The sequence below is a fragment of the Vigna umbellata genome, chromosome 1, assembly GCF_029865625.1.
Source record: "Vigna umbellata cultivar VRB3 chromosome 1, Vumbellata_1.0, whole genome shotgun sequence".
NCBI lineage: Eukaryota > Viridiplantae > Streptophyta > Magnoliopsida > Fabales > Fabaceae > Vigna > Vigna umbellata.
This window is the reverse complement of record NC_142165.1, coordinates 67,474,037-67,485,114: the sequence shown is the minus strand read 5'-3', so window position 1 is coordinate 67,485,114 and position 11,078 is coordinate 67,474,037. Positions and strand designations below refer to the sequence as shown.

Here is an 11,078-nt window from a genome sequence, read left to right as displayed (position 1 = left end):
CATCAACTCTCTTATTCACAAAACTAAAGGAAAAACATGAGTTCAAGCAAGCTTCTAAGTCAAAAATGATGTTTTTAATATCAAAATTAAGTATTAAAATAACATTTTTTCAACCGTTATCAGAAGCCATAAAATAGGGAAAGCCCTAATTGATTTAGGGTCTAGTACCAATTTGATGCCCTTATCTGCTCTTGAAAAGATTGGTGGTCTTGAAGTCCAACCTACAAAGATGACTCTGTTTATGGCAGATGGATCCACCAAAAAGCCCTATGGTGTGGTGGAAAATGTGATGGTACAAATTGACAATCTTAGATTCCTGGTAGGTAGACTTTGTGGTAATGGAGATGGAGGAAGATTTGGAAATCTCTTTTATTTTTTGTAGGCCTTTCATGAAAACGACAAAGGTGATCATCAATGTTGATGATGGAACTGTAGCACTCAAAAACCAAGAAGAAGAGATGATTTTCAATGTCTTCAATGCTGAGCAGCAAATCCAGGTGAAAAAGACTAGTCTCAAAGCTGCATGTGAAGATGCACCAGAGATTAGGACTAAAGCTACAAAGCTAGGCAAGAGAGGTAAAAAGTGTTTTCTGTCACAGGTAAAAGAAGAAGAAAAAGACAACAAAGGAGAAAATTTTCATCAAGACTCACTGGAAAATTATGAAGAACTTAGACCTGGCATTCTAGTGAGTTTCAACAAAAAGCTGTGGATTGTGAAAGAACTCAGAACTGATGGACTGATAGAGATTGAATCTTCAATTTCCAGGTGAATAAAAAAGGTGAATGGGTCAAGCTAGTGACGTTAAAGAAACTCTTATTGGGAGGCAACCCAGTGTTTTACAAACTTTTACTTTGTTTACTGTTCTTTAGTTTGGATTTTGAATTTTATTTCTATTTGTTTGATTCCAGTGTGCTTAGTCTGTAATAACTAAATGTTTGAGGGGTGAAGAAAGAGTAACTGTTTGATTTGAGTGTGTTGTGAGGACTAGGGAAAAGAAATTGGAAAATTCTAAGTTGAATCTGAGAACCCAAGACCGGGGATACCCAAAACAAGCCAAAAAAGCTACGGTAGAAAGTGTCGCTCGAAGCTTGAGCGCCCCCTGAGGAGCCAGGGCGGCGCGACGACAGATTAGGTTTAAAGTTTGGGGGTCAAGCGGGATTTCAGCCCATTACTTCTTTTCATGCCCTAGGGTTCGCCCAAGCCTTCTCTCTCACATTTCCTCCACTCTAGCCTTCCTTAACACTTCACCTAAGTGCTCTAATCACTTTCCCCCTCATTCATCCACCAAAAACACTCTTTCTCACCATTTTTGCACAATTCAATCATTCAAGTTTGGGGTTTTGGTGTGTGTGGATGTTTGAAGTGTGCAGGTTTCTACCATTTGTTTGAGCTTTGTCCACCAATTTTTTTGTCTCCAACCAAGTAAGTCATGCTTTCTATTATTCTAAGCTTTTAAAAGTTTGATTTTTGAAGAAGGTTGATGGAAAAGTTTGATTTTTGATGATTGGTACTGTCTATTCATGATTTACCATTGTTTGGACCGATTAAATTATGCTAATTGTGGTTTGGACTGAGTTGAAACTGAAATGGGAAGTGAAAAACACAAAAGCCATGCTAGGCTACACGACATGTCGCTCAAGCGCCTCCTGAGGGGTGCCTGAGCGGTGAGCGACAATGGTTGTTTTAGTGTTTTATGGTTTTCTAGTTCTGTGCAGGTGATGTTGAGGGCTCTCTGTTTTTCCCTCTTTCTGAATAAGAAAAATTTGTTAATTTTTGGGGACTAATGCTTGATGATTTTTGTATTTGTTTTGTATATCTCTATGTGCAGGAATGACCTCCTCTTCAGGAAAAATGATTAAAATCCTTGGGACCAAAGACAAGGGATCTAAGAGAAAGGAGAATGAGCAGTTCTACTCAAAAAAGTTCAGAACTCCTGCTCATGAGAGATACTTCCCATTTGTGGAAGGAAGGAGATTGCTGATGGAAAGAAAGGTGGCCAACATACCTTCTCTGGCTCCTCAATTTGAAAGGGAGCTGAACAAGAGAGATTGGGGCCACTTGGAAACCTACCCCTCTCCCACCAATGTAGACATCATCAAAGAATTCTACACAAATGCAAAAGCAGTGGGCGGGCGGGGGGGGGGGGGGGGGGGGGAAGAGTATGAAACGTACTTTAGCTACGTAAGGGGTAAGAGGGTTGCCTTTGATGTTGACACCATTGATACTTTTCTTAGTGTAGACTGGGAGGGAGCGTATATGCCAGTTTGCCACGTCCATGTTGGAAGGAGTTGACTATGAGGAAGTGGAGCGGACTTTATGTGTTCCTGGAGGGCACTTTCAGAGGAACAGATCTAGGGCACCCATTCACATCATTAGACCCCATCTAACGCCTTTGGCAAAATATTGGATGACATTTTCTCATGCCAACATTCAGCCATGCTCCCATGTTTTGGACATCACTGTCCAAAGGTCCATCTTCCTCTATTGTGTTCTTAGGGGCCTAAAGATTAATATTGGGTAGGTTATAGGTGATGAGATCCAGAGCTGTACCCGTGGTGCAACCAGCAAGGCACCCCTAGGACACCCATCCTTGATCACCCATCTTTGTGAGGCTGTAGGTATTGATGTGTCTAGGCCACCACTAGAGCATCCAAGAAAGGAGCTGGACACAACTTACTTTACTCACTACTGTGCAGTGGATGAGCCAGACCACCCAACACCACCACTACAGCATAACAGGGTACACAGGAGAGCACCACCACCTGCCTAGGAGCCAGCTCATGATGCCGCTCCTTTTCAGATACAGGACATGTACTATTCTTTGCTTGATTCCAGATTGGTTGCCTTACACAGGGGCGAGCAAGAGCTGCTTAGGACACTGACGTCCGCCTTCCCTAAGAGACAGTTCATATCGCAGGATGACTTTGCAGCCTGAGTGGCATGGTCCGCTGACCCAACATAAGAGGGTGGTAGAGATGAAGCAGTTGAAGCTTCAACCATGGATGAGGATGCTGAGGATGAGGATGATGATGCTGAGGCTGAGGAGGAGTGATGAGTGTACTAGGGCATCTACTGATGGATGCCACTTTTGTTCTAGACAGGAGTCTTGTTATTTTTCTGTTTTTATTGCTTTAATTGTTAAACTTTATTTTATTTCTGTTGTTCTATTTTTAATTATTTGTTTTGTTGATTGTACTTTGCTTTAATGAACTACATTGCTTTGGTTCAACTGTGTTGTGTTCTGTGATAAGTATTGTTTTGTGATGCTCTAGTGTGTTGATTGATGTTGAGGTGATGTATGATGTGCTGATATACAGGTGATGACTCACAGTGTATGAAACATGTGCTTGAGGTAAAACTTGACTGAGATACTGAGCGGGTGTTTTTTTGAATTATGGGAAGTGAGAGTTTACCTGTGTGAGTTTTGGGCTTTAGAGTTGTTGTGAATAATTGTTATTACTTTGGAAGCATGAATGATTTTGCCCAAATTTTCTATGATTGAACTACTTGCTTGCAGGTTTCATATGATCAAGGCCATCTTTTGTCATCCCTTATTCTTTTAGCCTTCACATGATTTTGTCCACTAAAAAGAAAACAATTTGTTTTACCCCTTGAACCTTAAGCCATATGTATGTTCTGAAAACCCTTTGTGAAAATCTTTACCTTGAGCTAAGTTGAGAACATTTGGGAGGTATTGATAAAGGTTCAAGTTTGGGGTTGCTGGAAAGATTGAGAAAGGAAAAAGAAAAAGCATTGAGCTAAGCACTGAGTACAGGAAAATCAAAAGCAAAAGAAAAAGAAGGATGAAAAGAAAAGAAAAGTTCAATGCAAGGGAAAGCTGGGAAAAAGAAAAGACAGTTGTGCTTGAATGATGAAATCATAAATGTCTCTCTTAACTAAAGGATTTTCCTGACCAGAAAAACCAATTTTCTTCTTAGCCTAGCCAAGTTACAAGCCATGAAAAGCCCTTATGATGCACCTTACTTGTGAGTATGTTTGATTGTGGTTAAATAAAAGGCAAAGTTAATTTGTGTGACATTGTGATAGTAGAGTGAAAAAGACACCAACACCTCACTATACACCTGTGAGTTGAGTGATACACTTTTCAAAATCTCAAAAGAGGAGATACTGCCTACTCCTAATCACTAGTTTACAATGTCTTGTCTCCCTAGCAATTATTCGTGCATTACATTCGCACAGAAGCTTAAAGGCAACCAATCCTCCTATCCCTATGTCTAGGCAATATTACTATTGGGAGAATTTCTTCATGTCTAGATTTATCTATATGTCTCCGTACAAATAAAATCAATGATCATGCAATTGAATAAGTTAAATAAAGCATGCATGGAGTTGATAACAGTTGAAAAATTGTTATTTTTATGCTTAAAATTGATACTAAAAGCAACCTTTAACACTTAGAAACTAGCTTGGAATCATGTTTTTGTTCATATTTTTGGAAATAAGAGAGCTGAACAGGTTTATGCTTGATTTCAGTGTTTTATGCAGGTTTTAAGGTGAATTTGGTGAAAGAAGTGAAGAAGGGTAGATATGGAATCAGAAAAGAACTCAAAAAGTGCAAAAGGAGAAGTCGCAACTACCGCTCAGCGGCAGTTTACCGCTGAGCGGCACTCAGGAACACCCGTTGGCTCCGCTGAGGGGTGAAAATGCAGCTGAGGGGAAGAATCAACTTCACACACTTACTACTGAGCGGTAGTTTACCGCTGAGCGACACTATTTTGGGCTTGGGCCTAATTTTCTGTAATATTACGAACAATATATAAGCTTTAGGTCTTCCTAGGGTTTGTATCTTTGGCTGGAGACGAAACAAACACTCTCTTTTCCACCCCTTGGAGGAAGATCTTGGATGCTGAGGCTACCTACTCATCCTTCTAGGGTTCTATTTTTCATTCTTTCATTATTGTTCATCTAGTTTCACCATGAATATGGTGAACTAAACCTTGTATGGTTGTTGGGGAATCAATGTAGTCTTGTGAAACTCTCATATATGGAATTTGTGTTTTAACATCTTATTTTAAGATACATGCTTTCTTTCATCACTAGTTAGGGTTTTTCCTCTTTGCTTAAAGCTTGCATTGTTTAACTCATTCAATGCCATGATTATTGATTTTGTCGATATGGGAACGTACGGGGAAATCTAGATCCGGGGAATTTCTCCCAATAGCATATTGCCTAGACATAGGAATATGAGGGTTGGTTGCTGTTAAGCTTCTGCACTTCAGAATTAATTATTAGGGATGCTAGGAATTGTATGAACTCGTAATTAAGGATAGGCCTTCTTGCAAGGTGATTTAGAGAGTGACATTAGCAATTGATGAAAAGAATGATGAATTCCGAAAAGTATAGGAGAGTGGATAGGATGAAATTGATAACCCTAACAACATACTCATCCATCTAATTCATTAAAGTGTTTGTATTCCTCTTTTCCATTGATCAAATTCATGCATACATGTTTAATTATTGTCTTTTGCATTTAAACCTACAATCAATTGTTCACAAGTCTTAAATAATCAACAAATCATATAGCTAACTAGGCCGTGAGTCCTTTGGGAGAACGATACTTGGTCTTACCGAGTTTTATTACTTGATACGATTCGATCATACTTGCCGAGGGTTAAACAAACTTTTGGCGCCGTTTTTCGGTGTTCATAAATTTGTCATCACAGTTGCAGCAACAACCTACTCCAATTGAGAAAACCACAAAGCTTGAGGAGACTTTCCAACAATTCATGAAAATGAGCGTCTCTTATTGTAAGAATGTAGAGGCTGCATTCAATAGTATGAAGATGCACATTGGGCAACTGGTCAACAAGATGGAGGGTTGTGAGAAGGATGCGAAAAGTAATTTGAGGGAAGAGTGTAAAACCATTGTTACAAGAAGTGGCAAAGTGTTAGAGGAAAGAAAAATAGAGAGAAAAGAGAAAGAAAATGAGAGTGAGCAAGAAACACTTGAGTGGAAAGATAGAAGAGGTAGATGAGAGAAAAAAAGAAAGAGAGAAAGAAGAGATAGATGAGAGAAAAAAAGAAAGAGATTTTGATAAACCACTTCCTTATCCAAAGATTTATTCAAGGAAGGAGAAAGAAAAAAAGTTGGAGCGGTTTGTGGAGATGTTTAAAAAACTGGAGATTACCATACCTTTCTTTGAAGTATTGCAGCAAATACCATCATATGCAAAATTTTTGAAGGAACTCCTTACAAAGAAAATAAAGTACATTGAGAAGGAGACCATTGAAGTGCAAGGTAACTGTAGTGCAATTATACAAAAATTACCTCCTAAGTTTAAAGATCTAGGAAGCTTCACTATTCCATGTACCATAGGAGAGTTGGAAGTTGGAAGGGCGTTGATTAATTTGGGAGCTAGCATTAATTTAATGCCGCTTTCTATGTTCAAAAGAATTGAGGGTTTGGAACTCAAACCTACTAGAATGACGCTTCAATTGGCGGACAAGTCTCTTAAATATCCGTATGGAGTGGTTGAAGATTTGCTGATAAAGGTTGACAAATTTCTATTTCCAGTGGATTTTGTTATAATGGAGATGGGGGAGAATAAAGATGTGCCTCTTATCCTGGGGAGACCATTTATGAAAACTGTTAGAGTTTTAATTGATGTGGAGAATGGCAAACTTAAAGTAAGAGTGCAAGATGAAGAAGTGAATTTTCATGTATTCAAAGCCATGTTTCCAAATTGATATGCTTAATGAAGTTTGTATGGTGCAAGAGACGATGGTGTGTTGTTCTTCTCCGTTAGAAAGAACTTTCATTGATGCATCTGATGATTTGAATGAAGAGGAAGAGAAATTAATTGATGAGTGTTTAACGAATTTAGAGACGTTAAAGGAAATTCGAGTGGAGGAGGCCAATTTTGAGAAAATTGATACTAACGAAGAAATTAAAGAAAAGAAGCTGGAGTTAAAAATGTTGCCATCACATTTGAAATATGCTTTCTTAGAAGAAGATGGAGCAAAACCAGTCATCATTAGTAATTCTTTGCTTCCTGAAGAAGAAAAGAAGCTCATAGCAATACTGAAAGCCAACAAAGAAGCTATTGGGTGGTCAATCTCAGATCTCAAAGGTATAAGCCCAACTTACTGCATGCACAAAATTTTTATTGAGGATGATTATAGACTAGTGGCTCAATCGCAGAAAAGGTTAAATCCTATCATGAAGGAAGTTGTGAGAAAAGAAGTATTAAAGCTTCTGGAAGTTGGCCTCATATATCCAATTTCTGACAGTGAATGGGTGAGTCCAGTACAGGTAGTGCCAAAGAAAGGTGGGATGACAGTAATCTATAATGAGAAGAATGAGCTTATTCCTACTAGGACCGTTACTGGATGACAAATGCGGATTGATTACAAGAAGTTGAATAAGGCTACTAGGAAGGATCATTTTCCCCTTCTCTTTATGGATCAGATTTTGGAAAGATTGCCAGGTAAGGCTTTTTATTGCTTTCTGGATGGATACTCTGGATACAATCAAATTGTGGTAGACCCAAAAGACTAAGAGAAGATGACATTCACATGTCCTTTTGGTGTCTTTGCTTACAGAAAGATGTCATTTGGGTTATGTAATGCTCCAGCCACATTTCAAAGGTGTATGCAAGCAAGTTTTGTTGATCTCATAGAAAAGTGTATTAAAGTTTTCATGGATGATTTTTCGGTGTTTGGAGATTCTTTCCACAAATGTTTGGCTAATCTGGATATCATCTTCAAGAGATGTGTTCAAACTAATCTTGTGCTTAATTGGGAGAAATGTCATTTTATGGTAACAGAAGGAATTGTTAGGTCACAAGATTTCTGCTAGGGGAATGGAAGTGGATAAAGCCAAGGTAGAGGTCATTGAGAAACTTCCACCACCAACAAATGTGAAGGGAATCAGAAGCTTTTTAGGCCATGTTGGATTTTATAGAAGATTTATTAAAGACTTCTCGAAAATTTCCAAACCATTGAGTAATCTGCTTGTTAAAGATGTACCATTTGTGATGAATGAAGAATGTTTAAAAGCCTTTGACATCTTGAAAAGCAAGTTGGTTTCGGCCCCAGTGATTGTAGCTCCAGATTGGAATCAAAATTTTGAACTAATGTGTGATGCTAGTGATTATGCAATAGGAGTTGTCTTGGTCAGAGAAAAGAGAAGATATTTCATACAATCTATTACGCTAGCAAAGTTTTGAATGATGCTAAGTTAAATTATGCTACTACTGAAAAGAAGTTTCTGGCTATAGTGTATGCTTTGGAGAAGTTTAGGCCTTATCTCATTGGGTCTAAGGTGATTATTGATGGACAAATTTATGATCACCAAAATATGATGTCACAAACTTGTTGAACAATCGGCAAGTATGACCGAATCGTTTCAAGTAATAAACTTGGTAAGACCAAGTATCGTTCTCCCAAAGGACTCACGACCTAGTTTAGTTATGTGATTTGTTGATTAGCTAGGACTTAAGAACGAAATAATTGGATTTTAATATGCAAAAGACGAAATTAAACATGTATGCATGAGGTTGATCAATGGCAAAAGCAAAAGACACGCACTTTCAATGAAAGATATATATGAATATGTTGTTGGGGTTCAATTTCATCTTATCCACTCTCATATATTTTAGGAATTCAACATTCAAATCATCATTGTTAATGCCACTCTCTAAATTACCTTTCAAGAAGGCTTCTCCCTAATTACGAGTTCATACAATTCCTAGCATTCCTAATAATTAGTTTTTTTAGTACAGGAGCTTAAGGCAACCAATATACTATTGGGAGAAATTCCCCGGATCTAGACTTCCCCGTACGTTCCCGTATCGACAAAATCAATAATCATGCATTGAATGAGTTAAACAAAGCAAGCATTAAGCAAAGAGGAAAAATCCTAACTAATGATGAAAGAAAGCATAAATCTTAGATTAAGATGCAAGCACAAATTCCATATATGAGAGCTTCAAAAGATTACATTGATTCCCCAACAAACATACAAGGTTTAGTTCACCATATTCATGTTGAACCTAGATGAACAATAATGAAAAAATGAAAGAGATAGAAAAACCCGAGAAAGAGAAGAGGAGAGCTGTCACCATCTCCCAATCTACCCCAAGGGGTGGAAGAGAGAGTGTTTGCTTCGTTTCTGCCAAAGATACAAACCCTAGGACGTGCAAGTCCTTAAATAGGGCATAAAAATAACATAAAACAAGTCCAAGCCCATAAAAACAAAAGAAAACCGGTCCAAGCCCACTTAGAATTGCGCTCAGCGGTATTTTACCACTGAGCGGTACTAGCGCATGATCCATTTTGCCCCCCAGCTGCTGTTTTGCCCCTCAGCGGTGATTTCGGCACCCGAAAAGTCCCGCTCAGCGGTATTTTTCCGCTCAGCGCCACTCGGTCAGACTTTTTCTGCGTTCTGGTTGGTTTTTCAGCATTCTGGTTGACTGGTTGACTTTTCTGGTTGACTGGTTGACGTTTCTGGTTGACTGGTTGACTTTTCTGGTTTCTGGTTGACTTTTCAGCACTCCAATCATTCGGTATTTCAATTCTTCTTTCAAATCATTCAATTAGCCTACAAAATCAAGGGAATCTTGCAGAAAACCATTAAATTCACTTTCAACTCTCTTATTCTCAAAACTAAAGCAAAAATATGAGTTCAAGCTAGTTTCTAAGTCTTAAAGGTTGCTTTTGGTATCAAATTTAAGCATAAAAATAACGGTTTTTCAACCGTTATCAATTATCTACACAGATCATGCAGCTATAAAATATTTGTTGACAAAGCCGGATTTTAAGCAATGTTTGATTAGATTGGTGCTTCTATTACAAGAATTTGATGTGGAAATTTGTGATAAGAAGGGGAGTGAGAATGTGATTGTTGATCATTTGTCTCGGTTGGTTAACAGTGAGGTTACTAGCAAGGAAGCCAAAATCTGGGAATCTTTTTCAGATGAAACACTCATGTACATTCAACAAAGGTCGTGGTTTGCTGATATGGCCAATTTCAAAGCTGCAGGAGTAATTCCAAAAGATCTCAATTGGCAACAAAGAAAGAAATTTTTGCATGATGCCAAGCAATTTATCTGGGATGATCCTTATTTGTTCAAAATTGGAGCAGATAATCTTCTGAGGCAGTGTGTGACAAATGAAGAAGCAGAAGGAATTCTCTAGAACTGTCATGACTCACCTTATGGAAGACATTTCAATGGAGAAAGAACAACAACAAAAGTTCTCCAATCAAGAATTTATTGGCCTACCTTGTTTAAAGATGCTCATAACAATGCCAGAAATTGTGATAAGTGTCAAAGAACTAGCACTATTTCAAGACATCATGAGATGCCATTACTAGGCATTTTAGAGGTTGAAGTCTTTGATTGCTGGGTATTGATTTTGTAGGACCCTTTCCACCATCTTTCAACAATGAATACATATTGGTGGCGATGGATTATGTGAGTAAATGGGTGGAAGCATTGACGTGTCCCAAAAATGATGCCAATACTGTGATTAAATTTCTAAAGAGGCAGATTTTCTCACGTTTTGGAACTCCAAGAGTACTTATTAGTGATGGAGGATCTCATTTTTGTAATTATCAACTGGAAAAAAGTACTCAAACATTATGGTGTGAGCATAAGGTAGCTGCACCTTATCATCCACAAATCAATGGGCAAGCTTAGGTGTCTAACAGAGAGATTAAGAGGATCTTGGAGAAAATAGTTGCTTCATCAAGAAAGGACTGGTCATAGAAATTGGATGATGCTCTTTGGGCATATAGGATGACAATGAAGACATTTATCGGTTTATCACCTTTTCAGTTAGTCTATGGGAAAGCATGTCATTTGCCAGTGGGGATGGAGCATAAAGCTTTGTGGGCTCTTAAATTTTTGAATTTTGATCCCTATGAAACTCAGAACAAACGTACAAGGCAGATGCTGGAGCTTGAAGATATGTAGTTGCATGCATATGATTCATCTAGGAATTACAAAGAAAAGGTAAAATTTTATCATGACAGGAAGTTGATAAAGAAGGTCTTTAATCCAGGGGAGCAAGTGTTATTGTTCAATTCACGATTGAAGTTGTTTCCTGGAAAGTT

At 38.2% G+C, this 11,078-nt stretch overlaps 1 pseudogene; it reads left to right on the top strand.

Annotated features, from left to right (window-relative positions):
• The first annotated feature begins 1,831 nt into the window (after nt 1-1,831).
• LOC148206126 (uncharacterized) lies at nt 1,832-2,936 on the top strand (annotated as a pseudogene).
• The last annotated feature ends 8,142 nt before the right edge of the window (nt 2,937-11,078 follow it).